Here is a 22676-nt window from a genome sequence, read left to right on the forward strand (position 1 = left end):
CTGGGTGTTTGGGTGGGGCTGTGTGTTGGGGTGGGGCTGGGTGTTGGGGTGGGTCTGGGTGTTTGGGTGGGTCTGGGTGTTTGGGTGGGGCTGTGTGTTGGGGTGGCGCTGGGTGTTGGGGTGGGGCTGGGTGTTGGGGTGGGTCTGGGTGTTTGGGTGGGTCTGGGTGTTTGGGTGGTTCTGGGTGTTGGGGTGGGGCTGGGTTTTTGGGTGGGGCTGGGTGTTGATTGGGTGGTTCTGGGTGTTGGGGTGGGGCTGGGTTTTTGGGTGGGGCTGGGTGTTGTTGGGGTGGGTCTGGGTGTTGTCAATGGACCTGTGGAAACTGACAGTGTTTTTGGACCATAATGTTCCCATTTTAAAAAATGTTTTCAAAAGAATAATCTTCTTAACATGGTTAAACAGGCAACGTGGGCTAGAAACTGCTATTGATGCAAAGGGTACACAAACAATCAATGTATTTGTATAATATTCCTCACCCGCTATTTAACTAAAAAGGCTTTAATCTATTGACCAGCATTTGAAAAGACAGAGATTTGACAAAGTGTCTGCACCCTGAAATGTTAATGTGGCTTTTCCCTTTGCTGATACCAACCTAATTGCAATATTTTCTGTTTTAATTTTTGATTTCTGTTTTCTCCGTCTCTGTTTGTGTGGTTTGAAGGCAATGACATTGGTTCATGCTTTAAATGCAGATGCATAAAGGATGAAATCCCTCATAAACCCACAGACTATCAGTGCAGCGAAAGCACAATGTCTGTTTCCACATGTATACTAACAACACCCAATTCCAGCTCATCATCACCTCTCTCAATCCTTCCACTGCTGCTAATATGTCGGACTGTTTATCCAACTCCCAGTACTGGATGAGCAGGAATTTCTTCTCAGTAAATGTTGGGAAGAGAAAAGTCATTGTCTTCAGACCCCGACACCAACACCCTCCCTTTCCCGGACACTATCTGAGGCTGAACCTATCTGTTTGCAACCTTAGTGTCATATTCGACCCTGAGGTGAGGTTCCGACCACATAACCCCACTGTCATTAAGACTCCCTTAGTGCACATTGACCAACTCTGCCCCACCTCAGCTGATTTGCGCCTGCAATCCTCGTCCATGCCTTTGTACCTTCCAGGTTTAACTATTCCAACACACTCCTGACTGGCCTCCCACATTCTACCCTCCGTAAACTCGAGGTCATGCAAACCTCTGCTCCACCATCAAGTCCCATTCACCCATCGCCCCCCCTCCGTACTCACTCACCAACATTGGCTCCCGGTTAAGCAATGTCTCAGTTTTAAAATTATTTCCCTTGTTTTCAAATTCCCCCATGGCCTCACTCTGTAAGCTCCTCCAGCTCCACAACCTACTGAAATGTCTGCATTCCTCCAATTCTGGCCCCTTAAGCGTCCCTGACTTTAATCACTGCATCGTTGGTAGCTACGCCATCAGCTGTCTGGGCCAGAAGCTCTGGAATTCCCTTCTTAAAATCTCTCCGCCTCTCTAGCTCCTTTAAGTGGCTCCTTAAAATCTACCTCTTTGACCAAGCTTTCGGTCATCTGTCCTGATTTCGCCTTGTGTGGCCCGAGGTCAAATTTTACTTGGTAACGCCCTGCGATGCTTTACTTTGTGAAAGGCGCTATACAAATGCAGGCTGTTGTCATACAAAAGAGCTAAACCTGCTGGCTGAAACACTTCAATATTTGCACGTAAACTGCCATCCCGAGTACCAAAACGCTATTGCTCTTCCCAGTGTGGTATGAAATGGTTCTGATCCTGAAATAATAGCAAGCTGTGAGATATTCCCGTTTAGGCAGTGTGTTTATTTTCCAGTTTGACTTCTGTTTCGTTATATATGTATCGTACATTTCAGGGAGTTCTGGTTGTGCTATCGGAGAAACAGCCCCGTGCTCGGAATTCCTAACGATGGGAATGTGTGTGTGTGTGGATATGTAATAAATTTGCATTAATTGAGACTAAGTAATGCAGCATCGGTCGGTTTGGCATCACATCACCAGGCTCCAGGCTGCAGAAAGAATATCCAGCGTTTGCTTCTGTCGAGAATGTCAGTAGCCTGTTGCCTGGCAACAGAGACTGCAGCAAATAAACTACCTACTGCTGGCAACACATTGATTAAAAACACATCCACTGATGGTTGGCCAAGAAAATATCATTATTGTCGAAGTGAAATAAAAAATACAAGGCTGCATAGTATTCCCTTTGTGTGTTTGCATTGGGTGAATGGAGCCAGTAACAACAAGCTGTGATCAAAATGACCCAATTCTGTGATCACCAAAGTCAGCTCCAGTCTGGTGTGTCACTTTTGCAAGTTGCTGTTTATGTGGCTGGCATAATAAGCAAATAAAAGGCATTAAATTTCCTCCCCGCCCCTCCAGTCGCCCCTTGTTTGTAATGTACAGTGGTACAGCCCTGTTAGTATTGACCTGACCCAGAAGTACAGAGAGGCGTGTCTCTGGGATATTGCTTCATTGCAATTGGAAAAACCTCTGTCATGTGATGCATATTGGAATGCAAATGAATTGTAGAATTTTTTTCCTTGCTCTTGTGTAGGAGCAAGGAATGGAATGGTGTAGAGTATCAGCCTCATTTCCCAGGCAGGAGGTAAGGGGACTGGCTGCTAAGCCTGTTTGGAGTTGGTAAAAGTGGCAGTGCATAAGAGCAGCTGTTGTTACTGAGAGGGTGTTTCAAAGCTGTGCAGCTGGGTGCATTATGATAGCAGGGCACCAGTCAAAACTGTTGGGGAGTCGTGGAGCTCAATTACGTGTCCATTTGGAGCTTATTTCTTTCTGAGAGGTTGTCCTGAATTTTGGTCAGAATGTTCCTTTCAGTAGGCAGTGAAAGGTTGTCAGGTTTGCCTGTGGAAGTGCCTTGTTAATCTGAGAGGGAAGGGTTTTTTTTCAGTTATTGGCACTAGGGCTGCTTTTGGCAGCTTGTGTTACAGTCGTCCCCCTGTTGTAAGCAATGCTTGAGCTGTGAAAGCACTCCTGGTATACCTAGGTTAATTGAAGGAGCCTGACTCTGTGACAACTGCACTGATCATCGGCACCGTGGCAAAAACAGTGCTGCCTTTTCTCTTTTGTTATCAAATTGTCTCCCCGGAGTAATTGCACCCACAAGGATGGCAGTGTGAGGCAGTAGTTTCATTTAACAATGAAATAAAGGAATGAAGGGAGGCATTCTTAAACTGCCATTAGTTTCTTTATTTGCATATAACTGTCTTTAGGGACCTCTCTGCTGTGCGTGTTTGAAATAGTTAATGAAATAAAGACTCACAGAGACTGGAACTTCAGTAAAAGCAGTTGCCATAATCTGGGGAGTGTGTGCGTCTGTATTTGTGTAGAGGAAAAATACATTTTTTCTGGGAACCACTGAAATTAAATATCGGTGTTAGGGAATAATAGTGGAAGCTTCCTTGACAGCACATAGACAATAAATCTTTGAAGTCTGTATAAATATTGCCTTCTAAGTGTATGTCCTGAATATGTCAGCACTGTGTACGCTTTCCAAAGAACCTTTTTAAATCACAAAATGTAAAGAATTTTTTTTTTTAAATTGAGAAAAGTAACTTCTTATTCCTGCTGATATTTTGGAGAGAAATTGGCAGTCATTATCTCAGTAACGATCCATTATTACCAGTACGGACCTTAGGAGGTGTTTCGCATTGCTCATCATATACAAGGAGTAAAAATATTAAATTAAGAAACAAAATAGCTTTTGTTTTCAAGCGCCTGGAAAACATTGTTAACAAGCAGTGTGCTGACTGTTTAGAAGAGAAGCTGTGTTAAATTCTATCTCAGTTTTGTATATTGTGCAGAATTCTACTGTCTGTTTGCTCCGGTGTTGTTTGTAAGCAATTGCTAAGCGAATTACTTGGTCAGCAAATTAATTACCTGGTCAGTTGTTTGCCCTGTGCAAGGAAGCTATTACTGTACTGTAATGTGATTAGTACTCCCACGACTGGCTTATTGATTTTAGGCTAAAGAAAACGAATCTATAGTTTCCTGCTAAGTGACCTTAGTCAGGGAGTGGGGTAGAAAATGGATCCAATCACCATAGATCCAGGCAAACCCAAATTAGAGTTGATCCACTTGGAAAACTGGCACTTGTGCCGCAGGCTTTACCTGGTCTCCGTTTCAGTTGGTTGTTTTATTTAAGTGTTTGTGAAGTTGAGGGGAACGAAAAGCTTTGAATCATCCTACCCTGTCACAGCACCAACACGCAGTCAGGTCTGGAGAAGCAAGACTGCAGAGTGAAGCTGCAGTTATACCACCTGTACTAGCTGTGAGCAGCTTCTGTGTGAGCCCACAGACTGGAGTTATACTGTTGTCCAGACTCCCTGACCTTTTTCAGCAACTTCCAAGCCTGCTTCCAGACTCCTGGCTGTGTGTACACTATGGATGTTGGTATAATACAGACTCATTCATATGTATGACACATCAGAGGGAGAGTTGAAAGTAAAAGTGAAAGCATCAGGAAGAAACTGAAGGTACAAAGACAGTGTTTACAATATGTTATTGTTAACTGTGGTGTCTTCATTCATCAACACCCCTGTAGTGAAATGTGAACTTTGGGACACAGTTATACTGCTGCCTGCCAACTAGAAAGTGAATTTGAATCGGGGGTGGGGAGGGGTGGGGGGAGTGGAAACTTCTATTTCTCTAGTGCCTTTCACAACCATGGAACATCCCAAGGCATTTTACAGCCAATGAAGCAGTGCAGCCACTGTTGTGATGTAGGAAATGCCACAGCCAATTTGTGCACAGCAAGCTCTCGCAAACAGCAATATGATAACCAGGTAATCTCTTTTTGTGATGTTAATTGAGGGATCAATATTGGCCAGGACAAGGGGGAGAACTCCCCTGCTCTTCTTGGAAATAGTGCCATGGGATCTTTAACATCCACCTGAGAGGGCTGACAGGACTTCGGTTTAGCATTTTATCCAAAAGATGGCCCCTCCAGTGGGGAAGGACGCCCTCAGCACTGGCTCCTCCAGTGGGGCAGGGGACTCTCAGCACTGGCCCCTCCAGTGGGGTAGGGCGCCCTCAGCACTGGTTCCTCCAGTGGGGTAGGGCACCCTCAGCACTGGCCCCTCCAGTGGGGTAGGGCACCCTCAGCACTGGCCCCTCCACTGGGGTAGGGCACCCTCAGCACTGGCCCCTCCAGTGGGGTAGGGCACCCTCAGCACTGGCCCCTCCAGTGGGGTAGGGCACCCTCAGCACTGGCCCCTCCAGTGGGGTAGGGCGCCCTCAGCACTGGGCCCCTCCAGTGGAGCAGGGCGCCCTCAGCACTGGGCCCCTCCAGTGGGGTAGGGCGCCCTCAGCACTGGGCCCCTCCAGTGGGGTAGGGCGCCCTCAGCACTGGGCCCCTCCAGTGGGGTAGGGCACCCTCGGCACTGGCCCCTCCAGTGGGGTAGGGCGCCCTCGGCACTGGCCCCTCCAGCGGGGTAGGGTGCCCTCGGCACTGGGCCCCTCCAGTGGAGCAGGGCACCCTCAGCACTGGGCCCTCCAGTGGGGCAGGGCGCCCTCGGCACTGGGCCCCTCCAGCGGGGCAGGGCGCCTTGTCACAAAGTGAAAGTAGAGACCTGGTCCTGGAGTTATACATCAATGAACAGCAGATACCTCTGTTTGGGAGAAGTGATAATACAACTGAAAAACTGGCCACAAATTCCCACAATGTGACTGCCCGTTGATTTTTGAAAAGCGTCTCCAATTGCAGCAGCGAGAGTTGACTCGTTTTTTTCCACAACAGTCTGCCTTGCCTTCTCTTTCAATGCCACGAGTGTAATGTTGTTGTAGACTGATCTAGGCTCGGTGCCAAGGTTACGTTGGGCGTGTAAATAGAAGTGAAGGGGGCTGACTGACTTGCAGGTGAAGCAGATTGAGGCTGTGCTGGCTCTGGGGAGTCTCACTCGTCTTCTCTTTCTGTGGCAGGTCGGCTGCACTGCTGGGTTCGGTCTGCATTAACACCACAACTGCAGCTATCATCACAAAACATTGCCAGCTTAGCACCCACGGTAGCAAACTGTAATGCCGAATGCACCTGGACAGTTTCTACTTCTTTGGGTGGTTTGGTGCTATGATATATTTTTATCATTGTGGAGCTATTGGCTTTAGAAGCTTGGTTGTCATGGAAACTAGAGGCTAAATTTGATTGCAAATTAAGACGCAAGTCACGTTACATATATTTGGGCTATTGAATTTGATGTGGGAGTGGCTTAAATGGCTGCAGAAACAGTTCAGAAGGAATCGAGCACTGCAGATGCCTTCAAAATAAATTGTGGGATATTAATCTGAGATGGTTCATAATTCTATTCTCAGGTCTGTGCTGGTGTCTTTACAGCGTAAAAGCCATTTTATAGAACAGTTTGTGCAGCATTTAGCGAGGCCTTGGCAGAGCAATACCTGGACATGGAACATTTTGAACTTTAAATGACTAGACGTTGAGGGGAAATGAAGACCCACAACTGGGGTGTAGCAATTGTTGGGAGATCTGTCTCAAAAAGCGGGAAGTATTGAGGGAACAATAAACCAATGTGATTAAGTGGGAATTTAGAGAGCCCCATAAATTGGAGGTCGGGAATAAATGACAAGGATGAGCAGAGAGAGATTGAACATTTCAAATGAAAATAAAAACGTGTACAGGAAAGTCAAAGTGGCCCCTCTTGTGTGCCATCGTGCTGTGTATGTTAGAGTAAGAGACTAATAAAGCAAGGATGGTAAATCGATGGGCTTGAGAGGCTTCAGACCTCTTCCCTCTGAGTCCATCTATGGCCTCTATCATCCGAATTTCAGAAAGGTACACTGCTCGTCTTTTGGCAGTGATATGGTGTCCGCCTCCGATCTACATTGTGGTCCATGTTTTCCCACAAACATGTCCAAATTACTGAAGTGTCCACCAGGGCAGAAAGATTAACGCCCAGGTTGCTATTCCAGAGTCCAGTGCGTGACCGTTCACCGTGCAAAGCAGTTTCTGTCACTCTGATTTGTTGCTACAACTTGCGAGATTTGAATTCAACATTGAAAACCCGTTTCAGTCCAACAGGACGTTCTCTGTCACATTGTGGGCTTGCATGGGCAAAAGACTTGAGGCTGCCTGAAGGTTTTGCATCCTGCTTGTGAAGTCACACAGGATCGTGTGGGCTCGATTTCCACCCCACCCCCAGCCCAGTTATGTTTGAACGGGCATGGTCTTGCCTTGCTCATCTTCCTGAAGCCTGAAACTTTATTTTCCTTGTTGCCATGGCCTCTGGGCAGGGGAGCTGGTGTTTTATTGATTCTGCCGCCTCCTCTGCATTTCTTTTGACAGTCGTCCTGATACGAGGGTGACCCCCTCCTCGTCAAGAGAGCAACCATCCTCTGCACAGCCTGGGGCACCAACACCCTCGAATGGACTATCTCGCTCATGTGCTCTTCCGCTCTCCATTGTGGACCAATAGATTGTTAGTATTTTATATAAGAATGCACCTCTGAAACAGGCCATTCAGCCCAACAGCTTCATGCCTGCCTGCGTCCACCCTTTCCCATCGAATTCTCAGTCTAATCCTCCTATTCCTTTCTCCCTTGTGCTAATCCAGCCTCCCCTTAAATGCATCTATACTATTCACCTTGACCACTCCCTGTGGTAACAGGTTCCACTGTCTGAGTAAAGAACATTCTTTGGAATGCCCTGTTTGATTTCTTGGTAATTATCTTAGTTTTTGCACTTCCCCACAAGTGGAAACAAGTGCTCCCTGTGTATCTGTGTCTGTGTATCTATGTCTGTGTGTCTGTGTGTCTGTGTGTGTGTGTATCTGTGTGTGTCTGTGTGTGTGTGTGTGTGTCTGTGTGTGTATCTGTGTGTCTGTGTATCTGTGTGTCTGTGTATGTGTGTCTGTGTGTCTGTGTGTATCTGTGTGTGTGTATCTGTGTGTGTCTGTCTGTGTGTGTGTGTCTGTGTGTGTGTGTGTCTGTGTGTGTGTGTATCTGTGTGTGTGTGTGTGTCTGTGTGTGTGTCTGTGTGTGTGTCTGTGTGTCTGTGTGTGTGTGTGTCTGTGTCTGTCTGTGTCTGTAGTCTGTGTATCTGTGTGTGTGTCTGTGTCTGTAGTCTGTGTATCTGTGTGTGTGTGTGTGTCTGTGTGTGTGTGTGTCTGTGTGTGTGTATCTGTCTGTGTGTGTATCTGTGTGTGTGTGTGTGTGTGTGTATGTACATGTCCTGTATCAAGGCCTATTTAATATTCACCCTTTAAGTGTAATCAGCAAGTTTCCAAAGTGCTCCTGCTTCACTGGATAATTTGAGGCCACAATCGGAGATTTCGCTCAAGGTCAACTCTGCATGGAAAATGTGCACCACATGCACTCAGTGATGTGATCCCACCAGTGCTGTGTCAGGACTGGAACATCTACCCTACGGTTACACAGTTACTCACTCACAACGTGTCAGTACAGCAGCTCGCCTCGTACAGCTTGGTTGAGTTGGAGTTTGCAACATGAAGCTTTTGAAAGTTTGTGTGAGAATGATGTTTCATTTGTATGTTGTGTTTGAGTGCAGTTACCCTGCTGCTGTGTAATGGCGCTAGGTAAGTATTCAAAGTTGAAAGATTGTAAAATAGATCAGGCCAGAACAGCGTGTGTCTGGAGGCACAGCATATAAAAGTGTTGTAAAAGCATATATAAATGTTGGACTTGTACAGTTGCGGAGTTATGCACAGGCTTACTCTTCTCATTAGAAGAAAAAGCTTAAAAACAATAGAAAATTTACTATGTAGATTCACTGGGCTGTTACCGGGGTTGAAATTTTCCAGTTTCAATTGAGCTAAGGCTGTTTTTCATCAAAATCGATAAGTTTAAATCTGACCTAATGGAGGTGATGTAGATTGTGAAGGATCTCAAAGGAAGAAAGGACTTGCATTTCCCAGAATCATAGAAAATGAACAGCACAGAAAGAGGCCACTCGGCCCATCGTGTCTGTGCCAGCCAAAACCGAGCCCCCCTCCCCCCGCCTAATCCCACTTTCCAGCGTTTGGCCCGTAGCCCTGCAGGTTACGGCACAGGAGGTGCATCTCCAGACAACTTTTAAATGAGTTGAGTGTTTCTGCCTCTACTACCCTTTCAGGCAGTGAGTTCCAGATACACTCAACCCTCTGGGTGAAGACATTTTCCTCATCTCCCTCTAATCCTTCTACCAATGTCTTTAAACCTCTGCCCCCTAGTCACTGACCTCTCTGCTAAAGTAAATCGGCCCTTCCCATCCACTCTATCCAGGCCCTTCACAATTTTGTACATCTCAATCAAATCTCCCCTCAGCCTCCTCTGCTCCAAGGAGAACAACCCCAGCCTATCCAATCTTTCCTCATAGCTGCAGTTTTCCAGTCCTGGCAACATCTTCGTAAATCTCCTCCGTACCCTCTCGAATGCAATTATATCCTTCCTGTAATGAGGTGACCAGAACTGCACACTGTACTTGAGCCTAACTAATGTCTTATACAGTTCCAGCATAACCTGCCTGCCTCAGCCAATAAAGGAAAGGATTCCATTTGCCTTCTTAACCACCTTATTGACCTGTCCTGCTACTTTCAGGGATCTGTGGACGTTCACTCCAAGGTTCCTCCCATGTGCAGGAAGTGTCAGCGGCTGCACAGGCTGGAGCTCCGGGTTTCAGAGCTTGAGCAGCGGCTGGAGACACTGAGGTGCTTCCATGAGGCAGAGAACTACGTGGGGAGCACGTTCAGAGAGGTGGTCACACCACAAGTTAGGGGCGAGCGGGCATGTAGGGAATGGGTGACCACCAGACAGTCCAAGAGAATCAGGCAGGTAGTGCAGGAGTCCCCAGAGGTCCCGCTCACTAACCGCTTTTCCATTCTGGATATCGGTGAGGACGATGGATCCTTGGAGGAGGGCAGCAAGAGCCAAACCCGTGGCACCACGGGTGGCCCAGCTGTACAGGAGGGGAGGAAGAGAGGAAGGGCAACATTGATCGGGGATTCTTTAGTTAGGGGAGCAGACAGGGGTTTCTGCAGCCGTCTACGTGACTCCAGGATGGTTTGTTGCCTCCTTAGCGCTAGGGTCAAGGATGTCACAGAACAGCAGGACATTCTTGTGGGGGAGGGCGAACAGTCAGAGGTCGTGGTCCACACTGGTGCTAATGACATAGGTAGGAAGGGGGATGTGGTCCTGCAATTGGAATTTAGGGAGCTTGGTAGAAAATTAGCAGGATATCTAATGTAGTAATCTCCAGATTACTCCCAGTGCCACGGGCCAGTGAGTACAGAAATAGGAAGGTAAGACAGATGAATGTGTGGCTGGAAAGATGGTGCAGGAGGGAGGGCTTTAGGTTCCTGGGACACTGGGACTGGCTCTGGGGGAGATGGCACCTGTACAAGCCGGACGGGTTGCATTTAAACAGAGCTGGGACTGAGCTCCTTGCTAGTGCCGTTGGGGAGGGTTTAAACTAACTCAGCGGGGGTGTGGGAACCAGGAGAGAATATTAGAAAGTAACACCAAGGTGCACGGAATGTTGGGAGAGGCAGATAGTGTTAAAATAGAGAATAGCAAATTAATAGATGGAGATGAAGTAAGGGAGCATTTAATGAAGTCTAAATCAGGGTTACACTGCGTGCATGTGAATGCACAGAGTATAGTTAATAAAATTGGGGAGTTACAGGCACAGATTGTCTTGTGAGATTATGATGTTCTGGCCTAAGGAAGGGCAGATCTGGGTGTTAAATATTCCTGGTTACAAGGTAACAAACTGTATAAAACACTGGTTAGGCCACAGCTAGAGTATTGCGTGCAGTTCTGGAATCCGCATTATAGGAAGGATGTGATTGCACCAGAGAGAAAGCAGAGGAGATTTACCAGGATGTTGCCTGGGCTGGAGAGTTTTAGTTATGAGGAGAGATTGGATAGACTGGGGTTATTTTCCCTGGAGCAGAGGAGATTGAGGGGGGACATAATTGAGGTGTATAAAATTATGAGGGACATAGATAGGGTAGACAGGAAGGAACTTTTCCCCTTGGTGGAGGGATCAATAACCAGGGGGCATAGATTTAAGGAAAGGGGCCAGAGGCTTAGAGGGGCTGTGAGGAAGAATTTTTTCACCCAGAGGGTGGTGGGAATCTGGAACTCACTGCCTGAAAGGGTGGTAGAGGCAGAAACCCTCATAACATTTAAGAAGTATTTGGATGTGCACTTGCAATGCCATGGCATACAAGGCTATGGGCCTAGTGCTGGAAAATGGGATTAGAATAGTTAGGTACTTGTTTGACCGGTGCAGACTCGATGGGCCAAAGGGCCTTTTTCTGTGCTGTAGACCTCTAAGACTAAGGTGTTCAGAAAAAATAGGAAAGGGAAACAAGGAGGGGTGGTATTTTTGGTTAAGGAGAGTATTGCAGTACTGGAGAAAGAGGATATGTCAAAGGATTCAAGCACAGAATCAATTTGGCTAGAGCTAAGGAATAAGAAGGGTGCAATTACATTACTTGGTGTAGTGTATAGATCACCAGCTAGTGGGAAGGATATAGAGGAACAAATCTGCAAGGAAATTACAGAGGTGTAAACATCATAAGAGTATTTATAATGGGGGACTTCTTACCCGTATATAGACTGGGATAGTGGTGGTGTAAGGGGCAGTGAGGGACAAGTGTTCCTAGATTGTGTTCAGGAGAATTTCCTACAGCAGTATGTGTCCAGTCCAGAAAGGAGGCATTGCTAGACCTGGTACTTGGGAATGAGGTGGGCCAAGTAGATCGAGTGACAGTGGGGGAACATTTAGGGGACAGTGATCATTGTATCATAAGGTTTAGGATGACAATGGAAAAGGATATTGGTTAATGCAGAGTAGGAATAATCAACTGGCAGAGAGCCGGGTAGGACAAACAAACCCAGAGCTCCCTGGATCACAAAGGAGAGAAATTAAGTTAAAGAAGAAAATGTGTACCTATGACAGGTGTCAGGTAGCAAATACAATTGGGAACCAAGCTGAATACAGAAGGTTCAGAAGGGAGGTGAAAAAGCAAATATGAGAAGCAAAGAGGGATTATGAAAAAAGACTGGCAGCTAACATAAACTGAAATCCCAAAGTATTCTGTAGTAAAAGGGTGGCAAAAAGAGAAGTAGGGTCAATTAGGGACCAAAAAGGGGATTTACAGATAGAGGCAAGAGGCATGGCTGAGGTGTTAAATGAAGACTTTGCATTGGTCTTTACCTATGAGGTAGATGCTGCCCAGGCCATGGTGACAGAGGAGGAAACTCAGTCACTAGAAGGGTTTAAAATTGATAAGGAGAAGGTATTGGATAAGCTGTCGGTGCTTAAAGTTGACAAGGCACCGGGACCGGATGAGATGCATCCAAGAATATTGAAGGAAGTGAGAGTGGGAATTGCAGAGGTACTGGCAATAATCTTTCGATGTTCCCTGGATTCGGGGGAGGTGCTGGAGGACTGGAGAATTGCAAACATTACGCCCTTGTTCAAAAAAAATTGTAAAGATCTGCCCTGCAATCACAGGCCAGTCAGTTTAACTTCGGTGGTGGGGAAACTTCTAGAAACAATTATTCGGGATAGAATTAATAGTCACATGGAAAAATGTGAATTGGTTCGGAAGAGTCATCATGGATTTGTTAAAGGAAATTGTGTCTAACTAACTTGCTGGAGTATTTTGAAGAGGTAACAGAGATGGTTGATGAGGGTAAGGCCATTCATGTGTATATGGACTTCCAAAAGGCGCTTGATACAGTGCCACACAACAGACTTGAGAGGAAAGTTATAGGTCGTGGAATAAAAGGACAGCAGCAATGTGGATGCAAACACAAAACTTAGGAGAATTGTAAACTGTGAGGGGGCAATGTAGAACTTCAAAAGGATTTTGACACATTGGTGAGGTGGGCAGATAGGTGGCAGATGAAGTTCAATGCAGAGAAGTGTGAGGTGATGCACTTTGGCATAAAGAACATGGAGAGACAGTATAAAATAAAGGATATTATTCTAAAGGGTGTGCAGGAGCAGAGAAACCTGGGTGTGTATGTACATAAGTCATTAAAGGTGGCAGGACAGGTAGAGAGAGCTGTTTCTAAAGCATACAGTATTCTAGGCTTCATTAATAGGAGTGTAGAGTACAAGAGCAGGGAGGTTATGATGAACTTATATAAGACACTGGTTAGACCTCAGCTAGAGTATTGTGTACAGTTCTGGGCACCACACTATAGGAAGGATGTGAGTGCATTGGAGAGAGTGCAGAAGAGGCTTACAAGAATGGTTCCAGAGATGAGTTACTTCAGTTTTGAGGAAAGATTGGAGAGGTTGGGACTGTTTTCCTTGGAGAGGAGAAGGCTAAGAGGAGACTTGATAGAAGTTTTCAAAATCATGAGGGGTCTGGACAGAGTAGATAGGGAGAAACTGTTCCCGCTCGTAAACGGATCGAGAACCAGAGGGCACAGTTTTAAAGTGTTTTGCAAAAGAAGCAAATGCGAGGTGAAAAAAACTTTTTCACACAGCGAGTAGTTAGAGTTTGGAATGCGCTGCCTGGAAGTGTGGTGGAGGCAGGTTCAATCGAGGCATTCAAGAGGGTATTGTTTCTATTTATATAATCATCCAACGTGCAGGGTAATGGGGAAAAGGCAGGAGATTGGCACTAAGTTAAAATGCTCAGAGAGCTGGCACAGACACGATGGGCTGAATGGCTCCTTCTGCAGCGTAATAATTTGTGATTCCTCTACACCTCTCAGTATCCTTCCATTTATTGTGTAATCCTTTGCTTTGTTTGACTTCCCCAAATACGTCACCTCACGCTTCTCTGGGTTGAATTGCCACTTGTCACTTTTCTGCCCATATAGCACCTTTTATAAACCACCTTTCACTATCCTGGGATGGCCCAAAGCTCTTTTCAAAAACTGACCTGTTGGCTGTAGTCACTGTTGCAATATAGGAAACGTGGTGGTCAATTTGCACACTGTAAACTCCTATAAGCAGCAACGTGACTCTTTCTGTGTTGGTTAAGAGATAAATTAGCTGAGCCATGTGCAAATTGGCATAGGGCAAATAAGATTGGGGAATTGAATGTGTGGCTCGAAGACTAGCGTGGGAGACGTGGGTTCTGGTTCGTGGGGCACTGGCACTAGCACTGGGGAAAGTGGGGGCTGTACCATTGGGATGGTCTACACCTGAACCATGCTGGGACCGGTGTTCTTGTGAATCGCATAACTAGGGAAGTGGAGAGGGCTTTAAACTAAACAAGGTGGGGTGGGAGATGACAATCAAGCTTTGGTAGATGTAGCAAATCAATGGATAGAATCAAGGCAGGAGAGCAAAATAGTAATATGGGAAACGAGGGTCAGAGAATGGCAGGAAAGGGCAGAGAGAAAAAACCTAAGAATACACCAACAGTCAAGACTAGATGTTACAAAGATAACATAACGACAAAACTAAAGGCTCTATCTGCGCGTAGCATTCATGACAAAGTAAATCAATTGATAGCGAGCATCAAAGTAAATAAATATGATCTGATAGCAATTATGGAGAAGTGGCCACAGGATGACAAGGATTGGGTGCTGAATATTGAGGAGTGTGTGATATTCAAGAAGAATAGGAAGCTAGGTAAAGGTGGAGGGGTAGCACTGTTGACCAAGGATGGCACGTGTGCAATAGTTAGGGGTGACCTTGGTTCAGGAGATCAGGGTGTAGAATTGGTTTGGGTGGAGATGAGGAATATTAGGGGAAAGATGTCACCAGTGGGAGTGGTCTATAGGCCCCCTAACAGTAACCACGATGTAGGACAAAGTATACAAGAAGAAATATTGGGTATTTGTGATAAAGGGACAGCAATAATCTACATATAAACTGGGAAAATCAGATTGGCAGTAGTAACCTGGATGAGGAGTTCATAGTATGTTTTCGAGAGAGTTTCTTAGCGCATCATGTTCTGGAACCAACCAGAGAGCCGGCTATATTAGACTTGATATTGTGTAATGTGACAGGATTAATTAATGACCTCAGAGTGAAGGTACCCCTAGGTAGCAGTGATCACAATATGATTGAATTTTACATCCAGTTTGAAAGGAAGAAGAGTGGGTCTAAGACTAGTATTTTAAACTTAAATAAGGGCAACTATGTGGGCATGGAAACTGAGCTAGTTGAAGTGAACTGGGATGCTAGGCTAGAGCATAGATTGTTAGAAAAGCAGTGTCAAACATTTAGGGGGATATTTAAGAATACACAGGATAAGTGTATTCCTATTATAAAGAGAAATTTTAAAGGGAGGACCCACTGTGGTTAACTAGAGGTTAAGGAGAGCATCAAACTTAAGGAAAAAGCATATAACGGTGCAAAGATGAATGGCAGGTCAGAGATTGGTCAGAATATAACGAACAGCAGAGGATGACTAAAAGGTTAGTCAGGAGAAAGAAATTAAAGTATGAGAGGAAGCTAGCTAGAAATGTAAAAATAGATAGCAAGAGTTTCTACAGGTATTTAAAAAGGAAAAGAGTCAGTAAAGTGAGTGTTGGTCCTCTAGTGAGTGACGATGGGGAGTTACTAATAGATAATAAGGAAGTGGCAGATAAATATTTGTTCATTTTTGCTTCTGTCTTCACAATAACGGATACAAAAAATATTCCAGTAATAGCTGTAACTCAGGTGGTGAACGGGAGAGAGGAACTTGGTGAAATTGAAATCACTAGGGAAACAATACTGAGCAAATTGATGGAGCTGTGGGCTGGCAAGTCTCCGGGTCCCAGTGGACTACACCCTAGGGTCTTAAAAGAGGTGACTAATGAGGTAGTCATTGCACTGATGTTAATTTTCCAAAATTTGCTAGATTCTGTAAAGTTTCTATCAGACTGGAAAGTAGCAAATATAACCCCTCTATTCAAGAAGGGAGAGAGGCAGAAAACAGGAAACTATAGGCCAGTTAGCTTGACGTCTGTCATGGGGAATGTGTTCATTAAGGAGGTTATAGCTGGGTACTTAGACTCAAGGTAATTGGGAAGAGTCAGCATGGTTTTGTTAAAGGGAAATCATGGCCAGGATTTTCCATGCGTCAGGTGGGCTTGGTGGGAATGGTCACGGAGCTGACTGCCACCTGCGATTGGCTCCGCACCGCGATTTCACACGGGTCGGCCAATTAGGGCCCGCCCTCATGGATCGCGAGCGGTAGCACTGAACGCTACCTGTGTGGGCGGGGGTGGGGAAGGAGGGAGAGTTGGGTCCAGCGCTCTTCCGTGCATGCGTGCGAAAGAGCACTTCAATCACCGAGGCACCGAGCTGCCTCAGGGAGATTGAAGTACTTTTTTAAAAAATAAATAAGTACAATAAAAATTTAATGAGCCATGTCCCTCATGTGACTGTGTCACATGAGATGGGACATGTTTTTATTTTTCAAAAAGGTTTTTATTTAATTTGCGAAAGCTTTAGGATATCTCATCCCGCTCGTGGATGAGGTTTCCTAAAAAACGTAAAGGCCGCTTGGCCTTTTCGCCTGCCCGCCAGCCGTAAGGTTGGACAGGCAGTGTAAAATTCTGGTTAATTTCCTGGTTGATGGCCTTAATAGGCCTATCAATTATCTGCGGGCGCGCAGCCAACTCCCACGCACCCGCCGAATGAAATATCGCACGACTTCGCAATGACGCCGGGATGAATGCCCAACGTCATCACACGTCATTTAATGTTCCAGCGTGTTGGGCATGTGCCCACATGCCAAATGGAAAATTCTGCCCCATGTTTTACCAATGAATGGGAGTTCTTTGAAAGAGTAAAACGTGTGCTGTTTATAAAGGGGAACCTGTAGACGTGCTGTACTTGGATTTCCAGAAGGCATTTGATAAGGTGCCGCATCAAAGGTTATTGTGGAAAATAAAAGTTCATGGTGTAGAGGGTAACATGTTAGCCTGGATAGGAGATTGTTTTCTGTCAGCCAGCCAGAGTATGCATAAATGGCTCTTTTTCTGATTGGCAGGATGTGATGGGTGGAGTCACACAGGGGTCTGTACTGGGCCTCAACTTTTTACAATTTATATCAATGACTTAGCTGAGGGAAGTGAAGACATGGTAGATAAATTTGTAGATGACACAAAAATAGGTGGGAAAAAATGTTGGGAAGAGGACATGAGGTTGCAGATGGTTATAGGTAGGTTAAGTGAGTGGGTAAAGATCTGGCAGATGGAGTATAATGTGGGAAAATGTGAAGTTGTTCACTTTGGCAGGAAGAATAAAAAAGCAGAGTATGACTTAAACGGACAACGGCTGCAGAATTCCGAGGTGCAGAGGGATCTGGGTGGTCTAGTGCATGAATCACAAAGTTAGTATAGAGGCATAGCAAGTAATTGAGAAGGCTAATGGAATGTTATCCTTTTTTTATGAGAGGAATTGAACATAACTGAAGTAAAGATCCTTACTTTTATACAGGGCATTGGTCAGACCACATCTCTAATACTGTGTGCAATTTTGGTCTCCTTATTTAAGGAAGGATGTAAATGCATTGGAGGCGGTTCAGAGGAGGTTTACTAGATTGATACCTGGAATGAGTGGGTTGTCTTATGAGAAAAGGTTGGACAGAGGGGGCTTGTTTCCACTGGAGTTTAGAAGAGTGAGGGGTGATTTGATTGAAGTATACAAGACCCTGAACAGCCTTGATAAGGTGGACGTTGAAAGGATGTTTCCTCTTGTGGTGAGTCCAGAACTAGGGGGCACTGTTTTAAAATTAGGGGTTGCCCTTTTAGGACAGAGATGACGAGAAATTTTTTCTCAGGGGCTGTGCAACTTTGGATCTCTCTGCCTCTATAGGTTGGGCCATTTGACTATTTTTAAGACGGAGGTGGATAGATTCTTGTTAGGCATGGGAATCAAAGGTTATGGTGGGGAGGGGGTAGATGGGAATGTTTCAAATTCACATTACATTAATTATTTGAATTTGAATTTGAATTTGAATTTGAAACACAACCATATCAGCCATGATCTTCTCGAATGGTGGACCAGGCTTGAGGGGCCGAATGGCCTACTTCTGCTATGTCGTGTGTTCGGCAGGACATCAGGGAGAACTCCCTTGCTCTACTTCAGAATGGTGCCATGTGATTTTTTTTTTTTTTAATGTCCACCTGACGAGGCCTGGCTTTAACATTTCATCCTAAAGGTAGCGCTTCTGACAGTGCAGCACTCCCTTGGTACTGCGCTGGAGTGTCTGCCTGAATTATGGTGCTCAAGTCCCTCACACTGTAACTTGAACCCACAACTAACCGACCGAGACGAGAGTGTGACCAACTTGAGCCATGGCTGACACAAGGTAAATAAATGATAGGCCGTTGAGTTAAAATTGCAGGTGGCTTCTGATATTGAAATCCGCCCTGCTCGTGTGAAAAAGGACCCACCTGGCTTTGGACAGGTGGCCTTGCTGCCTGTGAAGTAGAGCAGGTTAAAGTCTGGAACAGTTGGTTCCAGGGAAGTTAAGTGACCTGCTCGATTTTAACTGCCCACCCGCGTGGTTTCCACCAGGTATGTAGGGTTAAAATTTCTCCATTAGGATAATCATTTTCTTTTGGGTGTTGAGTCTGTTTCTTGGTTAAACTTAACCGTTGAGCAAAGTTGGTAGGAAGCACTAATTGAATTTCATCACTTGTTCCAAAATGGAGATAAGGAACCCTTTGTTCATTAAGGCCTTGTTTAAAATAGTGCGATTCTGTGCAAGTTGTGTCCTGAGCTCTCATTCAAAATGGAAATTAATTACCAGAGAAGCATCCAAACTCATCATAAATCAGTATTTCCTTTCGATTGCCAAGAGACTGAAGAGCCAAGTAGAATGAGGCTGGGCAAAATAAGAAGTCTCTATAAACGAGTACATTTATCTGCCAAGTTCCAGGTTGAACTGATTTTGTATCCTTTATAACTGACGGTGATGAATAGATTTATACCTCTCTGGTTTCTCTTGACGCTCCTGGCTTCTCATTATAAAAAGTCAAGGCGCTATAAAGCTCATCTGCCAAACATCTGATGTTAATAATTAATGTGATTCTCTTGTTGAGTTCACACGCTTTCAGATTCATCTCACTTTTATGAAAGAATAAAGAATTTTCACTTACTCCCTCTCCCTTTGACTGTGAATAATGATGCAGGAGATGAGAAATGAGCAAGAGGTTCGAGCGGAATTGGATAACGAAGGGAATGCTTCATCTCCGAGCAGGTGCTATTATCCACGATCTCGTAGTGGATGGACAGGGGCCGAGGGGGACCGGGGCCGAGGGGGACCGGGGCCGAGGGGGACCGGAGCAGAGGGGGACAGGGGCCCACCACTGGCTGAAGAGCAACAAAATGTTTATGGAGAGCCAAAAATGTCCAGCTTGCTTTACTTTTAGACAACCAGCACTTTTTTTCCTTTTTGCAAAAATAAGAAAACACAGACTGAGTTATATTAGAACAAACAGAATATTGTCTTTGTGTGTGTAGTATTTGAGTGCACGTGGTATTTGAGTGTGTGCACTCTCTTGTGTTCACCTTCTGATGCATCTGCCATGCTTTGCGTCATGTACTTCCATGAGTTTCTTCTCAAATAGTCTACTCTGAAATAGGCTGTGTGGATTTACAAACATGCTCCATGTTAATGTGACATCCTCTGCTGTGCCTGATTCAATGTAATTTTGCCTTTTTTGATTGAATTACTATGGGCACTATGCTTTTGGTTGCCATGCCTACACGCTGGCATTGAATTGCTGCTGATTTTGAGTGCCATGTGGCCCCTTGTGCTTCTCCGAGGTACCAAGATGGACCAGCCCATATCATTGCTCACTGTATCCATGGCTATTCGCGTGCTCTCCTGGCTGGCCTTGTGCCTTACACCCTCTGTAAACTTCAGCTTGTCCAAGTCTTGTATTCTAACTTGCACAAAGTCCTGTTTATCCATCACCCCTGTGTTTGCTGACCTACACTGGGCCCTTATTGAGCAATGTCTTGATTTTAAAATTCCTGCCCTTATTTTCAATTCTCTCTCTCTCTCTCTCTCTCTCTCTCTCCCCCCCCCCCCCCCCCCCCCCCCCCCACCCACCATGGTCTCACCCCTCCCACCATGGTCTCACCCCTCCCTATCACTGTAACAACTTCCAATCCCACAACCCTCTGAGATATCTGCTGTTCTTCAATTCTGGCCTCTTGAACATTCCTCATTTTCATCCTCCGTTGGTGGCTGTGCCTTCAGCTACCTGAACTCGAAACTCTGGAATTCTCTCCCTCAACTTCTCTGCCTCTCTTTCGCTCCTTTGACCAAACCTTTGGTCACCTGTCCTGATATCTCATTATGTGGCTCAGTATCAAATCCTGTCTAAGGGATGTTTTGCCATGTCAGAGGCACTGTACAAATATAAGTTGTCAGTCAAATGATGGGAGATTTTACACATGACTAGATACTTGACTTGGGATCAGTGTCGGTGGCCACTCTGAATTGTAGGGGGTATGACATAGTGTGCTCAAAATCTAGGTAAAGAATAGCAAAGTTCCGGGGCCAAACGGAGAATCCTGGGTGTTGTGTTCCAGCTTTCCAAGAATGTACTACATACCACCGCGTACCACCACGTACCACCGCGTACCACCACGTACCACCGCGTACCACCACGTACCACCGCGTACCACCACGTACCACCGCGTACCACCACGTACCACCGCGTACCACCTCCTCATCTTCAGTAGGTAACTTCACTGTCAGGCTGGGGCTGATGCTCGAACTCAGACAAATGAGCTAACGTGGTACAGATAAATACACTGACTACAGTACTCATTGCAGGACATGTATTCGTTGTAATGTTACACACCTTACTTTCATCCTCAATAATCAAACAAATAAGAACCATTCCCCTGAGCTGCCTTTGAACATTATCAAATCCTAGGTACAATTACTGACTTTTTACATGCCAAAACCCTACCATGAAGTCACATTAACCAAGCCCCTTGTCTAACTCTAGACAACCACTGGCTGGTTGGACTCTGGCAACCACAGGTGAGCCACGACACTCCAGCATCGAATCATCGAAGGTCTATGGCACAGAAAAAGGCCACTCGGCCCATCGGATCTGCACCGACTGAAAATGAGCCACCCGCCCTAGTCCCACTTTCCAGCATTTGGTCCATAGCCCTGGAGGTTATGGCGTGTCAAATGCACGTCAAGATACCTTTTTAAATGAGTTGAGAGTTTCTGCCTCCGCCACCCTCTTCAGACAGTGAGTTACAGACACTCTCAACCCTCTGGGTGAAGACATTTTCCTCATCTCCCTCTAATCCTTCTACCGATGTCTTTAAATCTCTGCCCCCTAGTCACTGACCTCTCTCCTAAAGTAAATCGGCCCTTCCCATGCACTCTATCCAGGCCCTTCACAAGTTTGTACATCTCAATCAAATCTCCCCTCAGCCTCCTCTGTTCTAAGGAGAACAACCCCAGCCTATCCAAAACTTTCCTCATAGCTGCAATTTCCCAGTCCTGGCAACATCCTCATAAATCTCCTCTGTACCCTCTCGAATACAATTAGATCCTTCCTATAATGAGGTGACCAGAACTGCACACAGTGCTCAAGCTGTGGCCTTACTAATGTTTTATACAGTTCCAGTGTAACCTGCCTGCTCTTATATTCTGTGCCTCAGCTAATAAATGAAAGGACTCCATATGCCTTCTTAACCACCTTATCAACCTGTCCTGCTACCCTCAGGGATCTGTGGACATTCACTCCAAGATCCCTCACTTTCCTCTACACCTCTCAGTATCCTCCCATATGTTGTGTAATCCTTTGCCTTGTTTGACCTCTCCAAATGCCTCACCTCACACTTCTCTGAGGTGATTTGTTTTCGGCCCACCTGACCAATCCATTGATATCTTCTTGCAGTCTTCAGCAATCCTCCTCACTGTGAACCACGTGGCCAGTATTCCTGTCGTCTGCAAACTTCTTGATCATTGTCCCTCTACGATTCCATCCGAATCATTAATATATACCACAAAGAGCAGGGGACCTCGTACTGAGCCCTGTGGAACCCAACAACCTTCCAGTTGCAAAAACACCCGTCAACAATGACCCTTTGTTTCCTGCCACTGATTCAATTTTGTGTCTACTTTGCTACAATCCCCTGGATCCCGTGGACTTTTATTTTTTTTAACCAGCCTGCCATGTGGGACCTTGTCAAAAGCCTGGCTAAAATCCATGTAGACCACATCAACTACACTACCCTCATCAGTCCTCCTCGTTGCTTCCTCTCCCTCATCAATCCTCCCTGTTGTTTCCTCTCAAAGCTCAAACAGGATAGCCAGACGCGACCTTCCCTTAACAAATCCACGCTGACTATCCTTGATTTAATCCGTGTCCTTTCTAAGTGACAGCTTATCCTTTTGCTCAGAATTTGATGCCAATAATTTGCCCACCATTGAGGTTAGGCTAACTGGCCTATAATTATTTGGTCTACCCCTCGCTCCATTTTTAAACAGAAGTATGATGTTAGCAGTCCTCCAATCTTCTGGCACTACATCTGTTCCCAATGAGGATTGGAAAATGATGGCCAGATCTTCCCCCTGTTTCCTCCCTGGCTTCTTTTAACAGCCTGAGGTACATTTCAGCCAGCCCTGGTAATTTATCCACTTTCAAGGATGCTAATCCCATTAATACTTCCTCTGCCCCTATGTTTATCACATCCAATACTTCACATTCCTCCTCCTGAACTACAGTGTCTGCACCGCTC

At 45.6% G+C, this 22676-nt stretch overlaps 1 protein-coding gene across 2 annotated transcripts in view; it reads left to right on the top strand.

Moving 5' to 3' along the window:
- Window positions 1-2437: 2437 nt before the first annotated feature.
- The window catches only part of phc2b (polyhomeotic homolog 2b (Drosophila)), a 286708-nt gene continuing 266469 nt past the window's right edge, over window positions 2438-22676 (top strand). For both annotated transcript variants that reach the window (XM_078557757.1, XM_078557758.1), the window contains exon 1: window positions 2438-2615. The gene's annotated coding sequence lies outside the window, so the exon portion shown is untranslated. The remainder of the gene's footprint in view (window positions 2616-22676) is intronic.

Source organism: Cetorhinus maximus, chromosome 15 (assembly GCF_964194155.1).
Source record: "Cetorhinus maximus chromosome 15, sCetMax3.hap1.1, whole genome shotgun sequence".
Classification (NCBI taxonomy): domain Eukaryota; kingdom Metazoa; phylum Chordata; class Chondrichthyes; order Lamniformes; family Cetorhinidae; genus Cetorhinus; species Cetorhinus maximus.